The sequence below is a fragment of the Oncorhynchus keta genome, chromosome 17 (assembly GCF_023373465.1).
Source record: "Oncorhynchus keta strain PuntledgeMale-10-30-2019 chromosome 17, Oket_V2, whole genome shotgun sequence".
NCBI lineage: Eukaryota > Metazoa > Chordata > Actinopteri > Salmoniformes > Salmonidae > Oncorhynchus > Oncorhynchus keta.
This window is the reverse complement of record NC_068437.1, coordinates 24794169-24813422: the sequence shown is the minus strand read 5'-3', so window position 1 is coordinate 24813422 and position 19254 is coordinate 24794169. Positions and strand designations below refer to the sequence as shown.

The following is a 19254-nucleotide window of genomic DNA, read 5'->3' as shown; positions in this document are numbered from 1 at the left end:
CTCTGGCCTGCTCGCCTCCCTACCACTGAGGAAGTACAGTTCCCGCTCAGCCCAGTCAAAACTGTTCGCTGCTCTGGCCCCCCAATGGTGGAACAAACTCCCTCACGACGCCAGGACAGCGGAGTCAATCACCACCTCCCGGAGACACCTGAAACCCCACCTCTTTAAGGAAGACCTAGGATAGGATAAAGTAATCCTTCTTATCCCCCCCCTTAAAAGATTTAGATGCACTATTGTAAAGTGGCTGTTCCACTGGATGTCATAAGGTGAATGCACCAATTTGTAAGTCGCTCTGGATAAGAGCGTCTGCTAAATGACTTAAATGTAATGTAAATGTTATTAAACAGCACGATCATTACACAGGTGCACCTTGTGCTGGGGGCAATAAAAGGCAGCTCTAAAATGTGCAGTTCTGTCAGATAACACAATGACACAGATGTCTCAAGTTTTGAGGGAGTGTGCAATTGGCATGCTGATTGCAAGAATGTCCACCAGAGCTATAGCCAGATAATTGGATGTTCATTTCTCTACCATAAACCTTCACCAATGTCGTTTTAGAGAATTTGGCAGTGAGACCAGCCACCTGGACAGCTGATGAAACTGTGGGTTTGCACAACCAAATAATTTCTGCATAAACTGTCAGATACTGTCCTCACCAGGGTCTTGAACTGACTACAGTTCGGCATTGTAACTGAATTTAGTGGGCAAAGCTCACCTTTGATGGCACACTGGAGAAGAGTGTTCTTCATGGATTTAATTTCAGTTTCAACTGTACCGGGCAGATGGCTGACAGTGTGCATGGCGTCATGTGGGTGAGCAATTTGCTGATGTCAATATTGTGAACAGAGTTCCCCATGCTGGCGGTGGGGTTATAGTATGGGCAGACATAAACTACGTACAATGAATACAATTGCATTTTATCCATACACACCAGACATGTCCCCGATTGAGCCTGTTTGGGATGCTCTGGATTCACGTGTACGACAGCGTGTTCTAGTTCCTGCCAATATCCAGCAACTTTGCACAGCCATTAAGAGGATTGGGACAACAGTTCAAAGGACACAATCAACAGCCTAATCAACTCTATGTAAAGGACAGTTGTCGAGTTGCATGAGGCAAATGGTGGTTACACCAGAAACACACTGGTTTTCTGATCCACGCCCCTACCTATTTTAAAGGTATCTGTGACCAAAAATGCTTATCTGTGTCCCGAGTCATGTGAAATCCATAGATTAGGGTCTAATTTATTTATTCCAATTGACTGATTTTCTTATATGAACTGTAACTCAGTAAAATCTTTGAAATTGTTGCATGTCGCATTTATATTTTTATTCAGTGTATAAACCAAGTAGTTTAGCTCCTGGATGCTGATTGGCTGAAAGCCATGGTATATCAGACAATATACCACAGATATGACGGAAAACTATATTTATGTTGGTAACCGGTTTATAATAGCAATAAGGCACCTTGCAGGTTTGTGGTATATGGCCAATATACCATACCTCAGGCCTTATTGCTGAAGTAGTGTATATCACCAGCATTATATCATTGAGCTACTCTACACTTGACAAATTAAAAATATACAACATCTTACTTACATGACAAAGACAAGCTATGCCAGTTTCTACACCAGCAGGATATCAGTAATCATGTTTGATACTGTAAGAGGCATAGTGTTTAAGGTAGCCTTTCTGTTGCCTGCAGGAGGAGGACATTTGGCCAAACACCACCTCAGATGTCAACATCATTTTCAAACCACAGGAAGCCAAGATCTATTAGCAGATGGTCTACTTTGACATTACAGGTGAAGAGTTTGATCAAATGTGATCAGATTTTGGTAGAGAATGCTCAGGGATTGACTACTTGCTGGAGCAATAACAGTGACTAATAATGTAGAATCCAATTCTAAAGAGGTCACAAGCAGAAAGTGTGATGAACAGCAATGAAATGAAACTTTGATGAGAAAGCCTCTTAGATTTCTATCCTCTCATACTAAGAGAGAAGTTGTTGGTTGTTTTGCATTTGGTATCCATCTGTATTTCCACTTCCGGAGGTCAGATTTCCATTAATTTCCATGTCTGACAGGGTTTAATGGGCATGTGGTGACCTCAATAACACATCATTGAGAGTAGATGTTTTCCCCTTATGGCAGTGTACAGTGTGTGTATGATTTTTTTATCTACACACCGGTGAGTGGCAGATGTGCTTGATTCATGCTCATCTGTTTGCACATTCAGTGTGTTTATTTAATGCGTCTTTGTGTTCTCTGTGCTCTTCATCATCTAGGCCGTGAGTCTCGCCTACCTCTATGAATAAAGGGGGAGGGCGTAGGCCCCAAATTGCAATTCAAATTTGACTTCCTTGACATGGGTAACATCTTTATTGCCTCCAAGCACAGCTATGAGACACTTAACCTGAGTTACACAAACAGCTAAGGCCAAAAACACTAAAAAATCGACACTTAAATACACTGAATAAGAATGACAGTGTTCTGCTATATACCGTGGATCCAGTTGTTCAGCTCACCACAACTGAGACTCATAACATACAGAGTCTCAGCTGTTATAAAGATGTAATACAAGAGCAGCTGTGAGAGGATCTCCTGTAATAAGACGTGGCTCACATCAAAATAAATCACACTACTGCTGCCGCTAGTCAGCAGATGCTTAATCATTGAATAATTGAAGTATAATTGTGATAACTGTTAGTCCTACAATAGAACAGCACCTGGCAGGCGCTGTTTGAATTCACTGCTAGGTGAATTATTTAAAGTCTGCCTGTCCAGTCAGCCCCTTTAGTTCTGAGGGCATATGTGGCAATCTTACTGTAATAACCCAACCCCCTGTGAAGACTGTTGGGTCATGTATTGCCAGATAATGTGTTTTACAGAATCTATCTTTTCAGTGGCAGCAAACAACTGTAGATAAAACCATGCAATATACACACATTTCTACTGCAGTGCACTTACAGTAGGCTAAATGGGAATTCTGATTTGATCAAATCTTGTGCATTAGATAGAAAACAAATGGTACTTGGTTAATCATTCTTACATTTACAGTAGATTTCACTACAGGTATTCTCTCCCTGGTTCTCAGGTGCTGCTTCTATCCAATAAGGGTCTCATTGAGAGCGTGGCAGGCCCCAAGGCCCCCTTTAACCTGGTTCCTCCCGGCTCAGCGTTTGTCCAGTGTTTCTCCTTCAGCCCCACTAAGAGGATGGCTCTCCCTCAATCAATCAATCAAATATATTTTTAAAGCCCTTTTTACATCAGCCGATGTCACAAAGTGGTATACAGAAACCCAGCCTGAAACCCCAAACAGCAAGCAATGCAGATGTAAGCACAGTGGCTTGGAAAAACTCCCGAGAAAGGCAGGAACCTAGGAAGAAACCTAGAGAGGAACCAGGCTCTGAGGGGTGGCCAATCCTCTTCTGGCAGTGCCGAATTGAGAATATAACAGAACATGGCCAAGATGTTAGATGACGAGCATAGATGACCAGCAGGGTCAAATAATAATAATATTCACAGTGGTTGTAGAGAGTGCAACAGGTCAGCACCTCAGGAGTAAATGTCAGTTAGATTTTCATAGCCATCCATTCAGAGTTAGAGACAGCAGGTGCGGTAGAGAGACAGAGTTGAAAACAGCAGGTCCGGGTCAAGGTAGTATGTCCGGTGAACAGATCAGGGTTCCACAGACGCAGGCAGAACAGTTGAAACTGGAGCAGCATCATGACCAGGTGGACTGGGTACAGCAAGGAGTCATCAGGCCAGGTAGTCCTGGTGCATGGTCCCAGGGCTCAGATCCTCCTGTCACGCCTTGGTCGAAGTATTTTGTGTTTTTCTTCATGTATTTGGTCAGGCCAGGGTGTGACATGGGTTTTTGTATGTGGTGTGTAGCTTAGTGGGATTGTAGCTTAGTGGGGTGTTCTAGGAAAGTCTATGGCTGTCTGAAGTGGTTCTCAATCAGAGGCAGGTGTTAATCGTTGTCTCTGATTGGGAACGATATTTAGGCAGCCATATTCTTTGGTTGTATTGTGGGTGATTGTCCTGAGTGTCTTGATGTCCTTGTTCGACGTATGTTGACACAAGTATAGGCTGTTTTTGGTTTTGTTTATTGTTTTGTAGTGTTTGTGTTTAGTCGTGTTTACGTTTGTTTAAATAAACATGGATCGCAATCGACACGCTGCAGTTTGGTCCGACTCTTCTTCACCATATGAAAACCGTGACACCTCCTGGAGGGGAGGGGAGGGAGAGGGAGAGAGAGAGAGAATTAGAGGGATCATACTTAAATTAACGCAAGACACTGGATAAGGCAGGAGAAATACTCCAGATATAACAGACTGACCCTAGCCCCCCCGACACATAAACTATTGCAGCATAAATACTGGAGGCTGAGACAGGAGGGATCGGGAGACACAGTGGCCCCGTCTGACGATACCCCGGACAGGGCCAACCAGGCAGGATTAAGGGATTTTTTCCAAACCACCAATTTACTACCCTGAGACAAGGCTGAGTATAGCCCATGAAGATCTCCCCCACGGCACGAACCCAAGGGGGGCACCAAACCCGGACAGGAAGATCACGTCAGTGACTCAACCCACTCAAGTGACGCACCCCTCCCTGGGGCCTGTCACACTCTGGAGGTCTGCTTCTCCTCCAGCACCCTGGGGGTCTTCACTGAGGAGTTACTCTTCACCGTGGGGGATACCCTCCCTCACCCCATCACCTCGCTCATCCATCTCAGCACAATCCTTTACCTCTCCATCATTGTCTTATTAGGGTCAGTACAGTATATCCCCACCTTGGTAGATAAAACATTGGTGGGCATGTCCAGACACATCTATCACCCCAAACCCCAGCAGCTAGACTTTTCTAAAATGTAAATGTAGCAATGTAGAAAACACATGACCTATATTAATCAACCGAATGCTTCATCTCCTGAATTCTTACTCTCCCTGACTTGCCCATTTGATGAACACATTTTATACTCTAGGTTTGAGTAAATTATTCCCTAAAGGTTGTGTTTAAATTGTACAAAGCAGAACAGTGGTGAAAATCCTTTTGTTTCCATAGCACACCTGCCAGTCTTGGCTCCTCTCCCTGATTAAGATGTATGACTGCTGAGGAGTGCTGAGTGTAAGGATTACAGAATTACCCTTTCACACTGTCATCCAAGAAATTGACTGATCTTGTTTTGTTCTTCAGTTGTTTTATACTTGCCCAGCCCTGTGTTTTCCTTTAATTATTATGCATTGTCCAGTGACCTTCACATTTGCTAGTCAGCACAGATGTATTCTGTATTTCCTGGCACTTTTATTTATTTTAGGGGTTGTATAATGGGCCCCACGTTTCACTTCAACGTCTCGGAGCTCAACTTTGAGGATGTGTCCTTCGGTGAGTTTTTCATTCATCCTCATCAATGCTGCCTGTTACTCATCGTTAGATGCTTGTGTAAGGCTTGGCGGCAGATTTATCAAACAGTGCATACCTACTGCTTTGTGGTACTATTTACAGTATAAAGCACACACACATCAATGAGAGACAGATGCAAATAAGCAACCATTACCACAAGTCAATGAAATACATAGCCCACAATATATAATTAGCTATGTGTATTGTCTTGCAATAATAGTCCCTTAAAAAACTGTTTTGGTGCACTTCTTGCAACATTTGCACACATTTTCTCACACTCCTCAATGCAAAATTTTGCCTTTGGAGCTCTTAAAATACACACTATTCAACTATTGACTGGAACGAACTGCAAAAATCACTGAAGCTGGAGACTCATGTCTCCCTCACTAGCTTTAAGCGCCAGCTGTCAGAGCAGCTCACAGATCACTGCATCTGTAAATAGCCCATCCAACTACCTCATCCCCATACAGTATTTATTTATTTACCTTGCTCCTTTCCACCCCAGTATCTCTACTTGCACATTCATCTTCTGCACATCAATCACTCCAGTGTTTAATTGGTATATTGTAATTACTTCACCACTATTGGCCTATTTATTGCCTTACCTCTCTCATCTAACCTCATTTGCACACACTGTAAATAGATGTTTATCTACTGTATTATTGACTGTATGTTTGTTTATTCCATGTGTAACTCTGTTGTTGTATGTGTCAAACTGCTTTGCTTTATTCTTGGCCAGGTCAAAGTTTTAAATGAGAACTTGTTCTCAACTAGCCTACCTTAACTAAAGATGAAATATATATATATATATTTGAAATATACAACCCTCCCAACAATTGTCCAGGTTGATACATTTTCTGTGAAGATATTTTGAGTAGGCCTTTATCTATCTCCAATATGACTTGTGTATGGCTTATTGTGGAATAATACTAAACAGGGAATCAACTAGGATAGAATGCACGTTTCTCTTGTGATCAATAACAGCAAAGTTCTTTGCAGACAGATAATAAGTATGCTATGACACCTTTTTCATCTCACTGTTTATTTCCCTTACACAAACCAGCCCTTTTTAAAGAAGACAGACAAATCAACCTCTTTAGAATGAATTTCCCTCTGGCATTGTAGCTCTATGTCAGTTAACACTGTTTGGAGTTTCTTTTGCCCTAATCTTTAGAACCGTAACATTGGTTGCTCTATGTTTCATTCCTTATTCCTCCTCACCTCCAGGTTTCCCTCACACACTGACCTGCAGTCTGAATGACACGTCGCTATGACCTTTGGGCTGAGGGTTCCAGGGGATGGCAGTGGACCTTCCAGCATCACCAGTACCTCCTAGGTTTCAGACCTCAGTTTGACAGAACCGGCCCACTGTGTTCACCCTGACACCCACCTCAGGAACCATGCGTCCTCAGGGACTTGTTGACATCCAGGTGTGTGAAATTAGCGGGGAGCATGACCAGGAAGTTACCTCCATTTTCTACTTGTTATAGATATTAAGCATTATCTGAAAACATACCGTATGTGAACATTATTCCAATGAAAAAGTGCTTATGTGCTCACTGTAGAAGATTATCATTTAACTCCGCTATTAATTGTGGACTGGTGGATCATGATGAGTCAGTTTGTTTTCCAATTTAGTGCTATATTGTGTGTTGTAGGTTTTTAATTTGAGATTTTGAATAACCTAATCATTAAATTAATTCCCTCTAATCACAACGGCTTCAATCATTGATTGGCACTGAAGGGGCCAGACCTTAATTGTATTCAGTAGTGGAGTTGAATATTGAAAGAATCTGTTGCAGATAAATGCCTAGGAAAATGCCTTTCTCCCTGTGGCTCTGCAGAGCTTAGATTATTACATCAGCTTGCTCTGGCTGCCTCTGGTTACTAAGTGTATCTGTCATATGCTGGTCTTTTCCTATCAATGGGAGACTGTTTGGTCTTTTCCCATCACTGAGAGCTGTCAGGCGCTGCGGCGGGCAGATCAGGGGAATCTGTGCAGCTGTCTTGGACCCTTTGTATAGGGTGTCTCATGTCTGCTGCCTTCCTTTGGCTGTCTGGAAAACTCTGCTTCGCTCTCCAGCCCAATGACCGCACAGCGGCACTCCCGGGCTCTAATGAGTTCTCTTACAAGAGCAGAATATATAGAAGAGGTCAGAGGGAGTCAAATATGCTGGAGGGAGGTAAGCTCTCACTTAGCAGAGGAAATGGGCTTTGGCTAACCTTTCACAGTATTGGAAGTTATTCATGGGTGGTGCAGAAATCTCCCCAGATACAGACACCGTGGAACATGCAGTGTACTCTCAGTGTAGTGTCTTCCTCTGATGACAGCCTTGACAGGTGTTAGAAGGTAGCGTAGTAGGCTTCTTCTGTATGTAATACAGAAAGTGTAAAGAAGACCAAAATGGAAGCATGATTGGAAAATGTTGTGATTTGATAACTAGGCAAAAGTCTGTGAATCAGTGTGAACTGGGAATATATTTGCCAAACGGACTTCTTCACAGAGATGCCAATGCCGTGTCTATGCTTGTCTGTCTATATATGCTGTGTACCTCTATCTGCAGGTGACCCTGTGCTCCAACAGTGTGCAGCGCTACAGCCTGGCTCTAGTGTTGGATGCACAAGGAGTGGGAGAGGAGGTGCTGGCCCTACCCATCAATGCCAGATTAGAGATCTACACCCAGGGTCAAAATACACCTCTTACAGTAAATGTCCTGATTTATGGTCAGAGGGCACTCATTTTAAAGCACCTCATTCAGAGCAGATGATCCCCTAGAGTCGATGTCAGCGCCCACCAGGAAATCGAATTAGCATAATACAAAAGTCTCCACCAAAATCCATCTGTTTAAAATAGTGATGTTTGTTTGAAATAGAGATGTCTGTTTGAAATAGAGATATCTGTTTTTTGTTGTTGTATGGGCTGCATCTCCATGACATCTGCCAATTGCAGACTGCCCGAGCTACAGAGGTGTTTGTCAGAACATGAGACATCCTAAAAATTCTCATGAAAATGTCTGTAGTGTCAGAACGATTTGGCCAACAAACTAATATGACCACTCCATGGAAAAGATGATTCTAACGAACATGATGATGTTCTCTGTTTTGCTCTACGAAACCCACAATCATTACGGGACTCGTCTGAAGTCGGTACAGCCGATCTTCCAACTCCTGTCTGTGCACACTAATATGACACCTCTATTGAAAGGCGAGATGCCCACAAGTCTCACAAGACTCGTCTGAAGGTAGCCCGGTACCAGTTTTAAAAAATTACGGAAGTACTGTATATATATGGAAATAGTTGAGTGACAATTTTTTGTTTGTTAAATATGGGTCTTTCTTATATCTCCTAGATGTAGGATAGACACTGCTACTAGCAGTATGTGTGTGTAGCCTTGCATTTATATCCCTGGTCCATCTAAAGTCTTCTAATTCCATAGAACCTGCTCCTGTCCTGCATTGGGGAGGGTGCAGTTGTCCATGTGATGGCCACAGAGGTGGACTTTGGCAGCATACCGGTTCTGACCGATGTCTCCAGAACATCGCAGCTCTCAAACCAGTCCCTGATACCAGCCTGCTTTGTGGCACAAATGGTGGGTCAAACTCTCTCTCTTTCTTCCAAGGGTAAACTATCTCTTCAACCTTTAGCTCTGTTTCCCTGCATACTCATTTTCTGTCTACATGCTGCCTCTGATTAATGTCTAACCTAATTGAGTGTGCAATTAATTAGTTAATTTGTTGAATGCTTTGTTAGCTTTCTAGATATCAGGCTGCCAGTGCAATCCAATCCCCAGTAACAGCTCATCAGACCTTTATGTTTGCTCCATGGCCCTTCTTATATTACCATGCTCCATCTGTCCTCCTACATTTTCAGTCTTGACCAATAGGCACAAATTAGAAGCATGACAATAATCATTTCATCATCTTCAATTATCTAACTATGCACAATTTTCGCTAAAGATGGGGCTTTGTTTACTATGCCTGAGCCTCCAGTATTTTAGATAGTGTGTACTAACAGAGTAAAAGTGAGTTTATTCTATTAGACATGTACAATGTACATTGTGTTTAAGTGATAATGTCCGAGTAGCCGTTGTTTGGAGTATATATTGGCAAGGGTGCCAATATTAGGGTTAGGGTAACTGTAGCATGGCAAACCATGCCAATATATCCTCCAAACACCGGCTTCGAAGGCATTATCACTTTTATACGGGTTACCAACATATTCAAATAATGATTGACATATTTTCATTAAAAATGTTATTTTGATTAATTTATTCATACTATTTCATCATTCCACAAGATATATTCCTGACACAAATCTAGGGTTGCTACTCAAGCTGGTTGGTCATTTGTTCTGTTTGTTCTGACCCAGTCGTTCATACTAAATGTTCCATTGCCATACCGACTGGCAACATCCTTATTCCTTGCTTGCTAGTTAGCCAACTACATCTAACTTACAGTCACATCAAATGTCAAAAAGAATAGCAACAGTAGCTGCATTTGCATTTGTTTAAGCTGTTTTCTAGTGACGTTTATTTGGATACATCCATAACAATGAGCTAATGAGGCACGATTTCGCCTGGCATAGAAAATGTGCTCTCGTCAGGTCACTGTTGTTCAGAGGAGCTAGCCAACAACACCGCTAACACAATCACTTCAAATACTGAAGCTGTAAAGACTGCAAACTAGCTGCTTTGTTTTGTTTTACCTTTTTTCAATTGACATTTCTTTGTATATATACATAAAAATTATGCCCGCTGATTCATGATTTCGGCTGGCTGAGAAATGCTGCCTGCCTCGTTCTGACTCCCGACCCCTACACGTTCATTACTATGGGACAGCTGGAGATCGAATTTGAATATTGAAACAATGTTGCAAATGTCGGAGAGACAGACAACAAGGTTTATACAAATCTAAATGTTAGTCTAAAAGAAATGGAAGATAATATCTAGATGCTTTTCATAGTGGAGATCAAGTTTATAAATTGCCTGGCTGGGCAGATGAGACAGTGGATTGCGTAGTCAGATGGAACAGAGTAAATAGGCATTTTAAAGTCATCGATTTAGCCAGTGGTATCTTGTGGAATAGACACCGGCTAGAATGTGCTTTTAACCAATCAGCATTCAGGATTAGACGCACCCGTTGTATAATATTAATTAATGCACTGTGCATAGTGTTCTTCCCTCTGTTTCTATTTCATGCCACTCACATTAACCAGCGCTGCCTTGAATCCCTTTGATGCAAAACAACCTAGTGATTGGTACCCTGCTATGCTGGGACCTTGAAATACTGCAGTCTACAGACAAACGCAAAGACACACGTACACGTACACTCACACGCACACACACACACACACACACACACACACACACACACACACACACACACACACACACACACACACACACACACACACACACACACACACACACACACACACACACACACACACACACACACACACACACACACACACACACACACACACAGTCTTGTATTGCACTTAAATCTTTAAAGTGAAGTGCTGAGGAAATACTTCTGACACTCTTTTCACCTCTAAGGCTAAAGAGCTGTGCGTTGATAAGGCAGGATTTTTACTAAGCATTTTCAAGCATCAATCGATGGTCATTCTTCTAGAATGACAGAGTCGCTCGAAACTTGATGGCAAAAGAATGTAAAACATTTAAAAACAAAGCATACTTTCAATTTATATTTTACCATTAGTATATTCTTGCCCAATGTTTTGAGCTGCTGCACTCCGGAAGGAGATTAACGGTCGCACTGTTCAGTAAGAATAAGAGCATGTTTCACTCCATCGGCCATCGGGCTACTGAACAGTTGGACAGGAGGCCGCAGAGACTTTCAATTTGTGGAGATGTAAATTTGTGACGTGTGTACGAACTTTGCATTTTTCCGTACTGCATGTAATATATTGTGTTGTGTTTGTGCATTTGTATGCTGACGTCACAGAATGAGTTTGCATGTAAATGGACAATAAAGTACACTGCTCAAAAAAATAAAGGGAACACTATTTATTTATTAACCTGGCAAGTCAGTTAAGAACAAATGTTTATTTTCAATGACGGCCTAGGAATAGTGGGTTAACTGCCTGTTCAGGGGCAGAACAACAGATTTGTACCTTGACAGCTCGGGGGTTTGAACTTGCAACCTTCCGGTTACTAGTCCAACACTCTAACCACTAGGCTACTCTGCCGCCACTTTTTTCTTTACATAGTTGAATGTGCTGACAACAAAATCACACAAAAATTATCAATGGAAATCAAATTTATCAACCCATGGAGGTCTGGATTTGGAGTCACACTCAAAATTTAAGTGGAAAACCACACTACAAGCTAATCCCTCCGATGTCAACAACTACAGACCAGTATCCCTTCTTTCTTTTCTCTCCAAAACTCTTGAACGTGCCGTCCTTGGTCAGCTCTCCCGCTATCTCTCTCAGAATGACCTTCTTGATCCAAATCAGTCAGGTTTCAAGACTAGTCATTCAACTGAGACTGCTCTTCTCTGTATCACGGAGGCGCTCCGCACTGCTAAAGCTAACTCTCTCTCCTCTGCTCTCATCCTTCTAGACCTATCGGCTGCCTTCGATACTGTGAACCATCAGATCCTCCTCTCCACCCTCTCCGAGTTGGGCATCTCCGGCGCGGCCCACGCTTGGATTGCGTCCTACCTGACAGGTCGCTCCTACCAGGTGGCGTGGCGAGAATCTGTCTCCTCACCACGCGCTCTCACCACTGGTGTCCCCCAGGGCTCTGTTCTAGGCCCTCTCCTATTCTCGCTATACACCAAGTCACTTGGCTCTGTCATAACCTCACATGGTCTCTCCTATCATTGCTATGCAGACGACACACAATTAATCTTCTCCTTTCCCCCTTCTGATGACCAGGTGGCGAATCGCATCTCTGCATGTCTGGCAGACATATCAGTGTGGATGACGGATCACCACCTCAAGCTGAACCTCGGCAAGACGGAGCTGCTCTTCCTCCCGGGAAGGACTGCCCGTTCCATGATCTCGCCATCACGGTTGACAACTCCATTGTGTCCTCCTCCCAGAGCGCTAAGAACCTTGGCGTGATCCTGGACAACACCCTGTCGTTCTCAACTAACATCAAGGCGGTGGCCCGTTCCTGTAGGTTCATGCTCTACAACATCCGCAGAGTACGACCCTGCCTCACACAGGAAGCGGCGCAGGTCCTAATCCAGGCACTTGTCATCTCCCGTCTGGATTACTGCAACTCGCTGTTGGCTGGGCTCCCTGCCTGTGCCATTAAACCCCTACAACTCATCCAGAACGCCGCAGCCCGTCTGGTGTTCAACCTTCCCAAGTTCTCTCACGTTTCACCCCGCTCCTCCGCTCTCTCCACTGGCTTCCAGTTGAAGCTCGCATCCGCTACAAGACCATGGTGCTTGCCTACGGAGCTGTGAGGGGAACGGCACCTCAGTTCCTCCAGGCTCTGATCAGGCCCTACACCCAAACAAGGGCACTGCGTTCATCCACCTCTGGCCTGCTCGCCTCCCTACCACTGAGGAAGTACAGTTCCCGCTCAGCCCAGTCAAAACTGTTCGCTGCTCTGGCTCCCCAATGGTGGAACAAACTCCCTCACGACGCCAGGACAGCGGAGTCAATCACCACCTTCCGGAGACACCTGAAACCCCACCTCTTTAAGGAATACCTAGGATAGGATAAAGTAATCCTTCTCATCCCCCCCCTTAAAAGATTTAGATGCACTATTGTAAAGTGGCTGTTCCACTGGATGTAATAAGGTGAATGCACCAATTTGTAAGTCGCTCTGGATAAGAGCGTCTGCTAAATGACTTAAATGTAAATGTAAATGTAATCCAACTTTGATGTAATGTCCTTAAAACAAGTCAAAATGAGGCTCAGTAGTGTGTGTGGACTCCACGTGCCTGTATGACCTCCCTACAACGTCTGGGCATGCTCCTGATGAGGTGGTGGATGGTCTCCTGAGGGATCTCCTCCCAGACCTGGACTAAAGCATCCGCCAACTCCTGGACAGTCTGTGGTGCAACGTGGCATTGGTGGATGGAGCGAGACATGATGTCCCAGATGTGCTCAATTGGATTTAGGTCTGGGGAAAGGGCGGGCCAGTCCATAGCATCAATGCCTTCCTCTTGCAGGATCTGCTGATACACTCCAGCCACATGAGGTCTAGCATTGTCTTGCATTAGGAGGAACCCAGGGCCAACCGCACCAGCATATGGTCTCACAAGGGGTCTGAGGATCTCATCTCGGTACCTAATGGCAGTCAGGCTAGCAGATGGAGGGTTGTGCGCCCCCCCCAAAGAAATGCCACCCCACACCATGACTGACCCACCGCCAAACCGGTCATGCTGGAGGATGTTGCAGGCAGCAGAACGTTCTCTACGGCGTCTCCAGACTCTGTCACGTCTGTCACATGTGCTCAGTGTGAACCTGCTTTCATCTGTGAAGAGCACAGGGTGCCAGTAGCGAATTTGCCAATCTTGTTGTTCTCTGGCAAATGCCAAACGTCCTGCATGATGTTGGGCTGTAAGCACAACCCCCACCTGTGGACGTCGGGCCCTCATACCACCCTCATGGAGTCTGTTTCTGACCGTTTGAGCAGACACATGCACATTTGTGGCCTGCTGGAGGTCATTTTGCAGGGCTCTGGCAGTGCTCCTCCCGCTCCTCCTTGCACAAAGGCGGAGATAGCGGTCCTGCTCCTTCGGCCTCCTCCACGTCTCCTGATGTACTGGCCTGTCTCCTGGTAGTGCCTCCATGCTCTGGACACTACGCTGACAGACACAGCAAACCTTCTTGCCACAGCTTGCATTGATGTCCCATCCTGGATGCCACTTGTGTGGCTTGTAGACTCCGTCTCATGCTACCACTGGAGTAAAAGCACCGCCAGCATTCAAAAGTGACCAAAACATCAGCTAAAACATCATAGGAACTGAGAAGTGGTCTGTGGTCTCCACCTGCAGAACCACTCCTTTATTGGGGGTGTCTTGCTAATTGCCTATAATTTCCACCTGTTGTCTATTCCATTTGCACAACAGCATGTGAAATGTATTGTCAATCAGTGTTGCTTCCTAAGTGGACAGTTTGATTTCACAGAAGTGTGATTGACTTGGAGTTACATTGTGTTGTTTAAGTGTTCCCTTTATTTTTTTTGGAGCAGTGTATATTGTATTGTATGATGGCCCTATCAAATCTACTATTTGGGGTCTTAGCTACTGAGTTCTACAGTGGTTTTCATTTTAAACCTCCTTGACATGCCATGGTTCAAAGCAATACATTTTATTAAACCTCTGTAATGCAAGTCTGATCTGATTATTGACATTTCAGCTGGCTTGTTCTTCATACCCCTCCATGATCACCTTTGTATCGACCAGCAGCTTAGCTCTCAACAGAGATGGCACATAAAGCCTAAGAAAGTGATCTATGACTCTCAGATGAATCCCAAAGTCACACACTGCTCACATGGATGGTTACCGTGTGTCTTTTATGTGCGGTGTAGTGGCTGAATGCCTCAATTGCCGTTTACTCCCCTTTCTCTGCAAGGCCTCCTGTAATGAGCTGACATCCCACTTTGATCTACATGTGAGAATGAAGTACACTGTACAGAGTCTATATTAGAATATATGAAATGTGACTACACATGTTCCTTTGACTAGACATAGAAATCTGCCCTATTTCTGTCTCACAGGGTAGCAGAATATACTTATATCTTCAAGTTAATGTACAGATGAACAAGATATCGATATCCAACAGACTTTGGGGCCTATGATTAATCCCTCTAAAGTATCAGATTATGCATTTATGGAGAGTAAAGAAGTCTGTGTGACTCAGTAACTTCCAGTAGCCATAAAGTTCAGCCAGTGATAATGTTGTTGATGGTGATTAATCAGGAGCTATGATCCATGATTGGTTGGTTCTACATGACTGCTTGTAACATCAAGAGCATCTCCTGTCGCCAGCAGACCATGCTCTGTTCAATAAGGTCCCCTCCACACTCGAACACACACTGAAACTCCAATTAAATCCAACTCATTGCATAGCCATTGTCAGCGCAAGGAAGTTGTAAAAAATGGAGTCTTTCTGCCCTTGCAGACTAGAGAGTTTGTTACAGAAGTGTAGTGCCTGTGCCTCTCTGCCATCACCTTTCCTCTACATACACGGAGCTCATTAATGTCTTTGGTTGGTTGTGGTTCTGAAGAAGACATGATGGCAGTCAAATGTGATGATTATGCTTACTCCATGGAAGCATCCAGGTAGTTGGATGAGCCCTCCAGTGTGGTGGTGAGAAAATAAAGTATTATCAATCAGAGAGCCTACTCCAGTGTGGTGGTGAGAAAATAAAGTATTATCAATCAGAGAGCCTACTCCAGTGTGGTGGTGAGAAAATAAAGTATTATCAATCAGAGAGCCTACTCCAGTGTTGTGGTGAGAAAATAAAGTATTATCAATCAGAGAGCCTACTCCAGTGTTGTGGTGAGAAAATAAAGTATTATCAGAGAGCCTACTCCAGTGTGGTGGTGAGAAAATAAAGTATTATCAATCAGAGAGCCTACTCCAGTGTGGTGGTGAGAAAATAAAGTATTGTCAATCAGAGAGCCTACTCCAGTGTCACAGCGCTGGATTCAATCTGAAAATCCCCATTAAAACTTTATGTGCAACAAATCAATCAGGAAGCTGCTGCATGGAAAATTGATTTTAAATCCTCTTTCAGCTAATAGTTAAGATATATTGAGAGCTACTGGTGCACTTTGGTCTTATCTGCTGATGTGAACAAGGCTGAAGATGTAGTGGTAGAGAAGATGAATGTCTGTTTCCCTTTTAGATTATTTCCTTGTTGAATCTAAATAAATCAGACATCTAGAATGGAGTAGTATAGAATGGGGAATTCTTCTTCTTTTTTTCTTTAGAGGAAGATTCTGTTTTCAAGCTGAATTAAATTGTACAGTACATCTAATAGGGCGAAAGCAGGCTGAATCCTCTGTATCAATCCTGGTATCTATAGCAACACAGCTTTTGGGCCCTGGATCTGATAAAACCCCAGCCTGTCTGTGATTGCTTCAATTAGCAGCTTCACACTCTCTGTAAAACTTATAGACGAGTAGTGAGCTTCCCCACTGCAGCCTTCCTCTGCCTCCACCAGGCTCCCAAAAGGCCCACAGAAAAGACAATATTAGTAGGGAAGAGACTGGAGGGAGCTCGGACCTGATATCACAACACTATCTCTCATTATTAAACAGTGCTTGGTCCAAGAGACAGATAAGCTTCTGATAAAGGAGTCAAATTGCTTTGTGTGTGGTGCCCTTATTTTATTTCTTGGTTAATCGAAAGCACTCAGACCCTCTGTAAGAATGGCCCAAACACAGAATTTTATAGAACATATGATCTACATGGGCCCAAACATAAAAGGATTCACTGCCTGTTGTTACCTTTGGCCAACCTCCTGGATGTTTGACTAACTTGAGAATGTTTATTGAACATCACAGACATACTCTTACAAAGCCCTCAATGAATCTATCATACATTATACAAGTAGATTGAATTTGGTCCCATGTGGCTCAGTTTGAAGAGCTTGGCACTTGCAATGCCAGGGTTGTCGGTTCGATTCACACTGGGAGCCAGTATGAACATGTATGCACTCATTACTAAGTCACTCTGGATAAGAGCGTCTGCTAAATTGTATTATGTTTTTTGTCTTACGGTATTATACAGTATGGTTAAACTGGCAGTACTATACCTATTACGTAGTGATTCTATGTCTTTTACTACATCAGATGTAAACACCTATGTAACAGAAGGCCACTGTTTTTTTCCAGGTTCGCAGCAGGTGGCGGGTGGAGCCCAGTGAGGGAGAGGTTCCACCCCAGGGGAAGCTGGAGCTGAGGCTGGTCCCTCACCTAGATGACAATCAATCAAATGCATTTATAAAGCCCTTTTTGCATCAGCAGATGTCACAAAGTGCTATACAGAAACCCGGCCTAAAACCCAAAACGGCAAGCAATGCAGATGTAGAAGCACGGTGGCTAAGAGAAACTCCCTAGAAAAGGCATGAACCTAGGAAGAAACCTAGAGAGGAACCAGGCTCTGAGGGGTGGCCAGTCTTCTTCTTCTCTTCTGTGCCTGGTGGAGATTTTAAGAGTATATGAGCATTTAAGGCCAGATTGTTCTTCAACATTTTTAAACGTTAGATAACCAGCAGGGTCAAATAATAACCTTAGTGGTTGTAGAGGGTGCACTTCCAGGACAAGCTGTACCTCTCCATCCAGGATAATGAAACACACCACCCTTCTCTCTGCCAATGGCAAGGGCACTACCATTGTCACCAACCGTCCTTTTGTCCCCAGTCTGGACCTGGGGGCACATTTCAGGTACAGGCAGGGAGTGTGTACATATGTGCATACTTTACATATTCAATCAAATCAGTCATTCAAATCCCATTCAAATCCACCAGTCATTCAATTATTTCCCTGAAAGCTTGTTTTCTGTCCTCTGCTCCCCAGCTCTGGTCCATATCAGTACTGTTTTAGAGTGACCAACTGAGGTCAGCCCTCCCACCAGCTATACTGGAACACAGAGGGGTACCTCCAGAGGCCCCCCCGCCCACCAACACAACCAGGGAGGAAAAGAGTTGCAACTCCCTGGTTCCCCCAGCTGTAGATGGGCCGTTCTTCAGACTGCATCCCATACGCATGGAGCTCGCCACGAGACACACTGCTGACATGTTGCTGGAGGGCTTCTTTGACTCTCCCAAGGTGGGAACATGTGACAATGGTGGCAAACAGTCCTCTGTCAGACACAACTTAGATAGTAAGTTGAGATCTAGAAACATAGAATCATGAGAGCACCAGCTGTTCCGGACGACTGGGTTATCATGCTCTCCATAGCCAATGTGAGCAAGACCTTTTAAACAGGTTAACATTCACAAGGCTTCGGGCCAGACGGATTAACAGGATGTGTACTTAGAGCATGCGCGGACCAACTGGCAAGTGTTTTCACTGACATTTCAAACTGTAATAGCAACATGTTTCAAGCAGACCAACATAGTCCCTGTGCCCAAGAAAGCAAAGGTAACCTGCCTAAATGACTACGCCCCATAACACACTTCAAAAGGCTGGTTATGGCTCACAACACCATCACCCCGGAAACTCTAGACCCATTCCAATTCGCATACCGTTCCAACAGATCCACAGATGACGCAATCGCAATTGCACTTAATACTGCCCTTTCCCACCTGGACAAAAGGAACACCTACGTGAGAATGCTTTTCATTGACTACAGCTCAGTGTTCAACACCATAGTACCCACAAAGCTCATCAATAAGCTAAGGACCATGGGATTAAACACTTCCCTCTGCAACTGGATCCTGAACTTCCTGACAGGCTGCACCCCCAGGTGGTGAGGGTAGGCAACAGATCTGCCACGCTGATCCTCGACACGGGGGCCCCTCAGGCGTGCGTACTTAGTCCCCTCTTGTACTCCCCGCTCATCCACTAATAAGTGGCCAAGCACGACTCCAACACCATCATTAAGTTTGCTGACGACACAGCGATGAGAGCCTATAGGGAGGAGGTCAGAGACCTGGCAGTGTGGTGCCAGGAAAACAACCTCTCCCTCAATGTGAGCAACATAAAGGAGATGATCGTGGACTACAGGAAAAGGAGGGCCGAACACACCCCCATTCACATCGACGGGGCTCTAGTGGAGTTGATCGAGAGTTTCAAATTACAAACTGTCATGGTCAAAACACACCAAGAAAATTGTGAAGAGGGCACGACAATGCCTTTTCCCCCTCAGGAGACTGAAAAGATTTGGCATGGGTCCCCAG

The 19254-nt window shown here is 44.2% G+C and overlaps 1 pseudogene; it reads left to right on the top strand.

Annotated features, from left to right (window-relative positions):
• The first annotated feature begins 782 nt into the window (after positions 1-782).
• The window catches only part of LOC118396248 (hydrocephalus-inducing protein homolog), a 50434-nt pseudogene continuing 31962 nt past the window's right edge, over positions 783-19254 (top strand).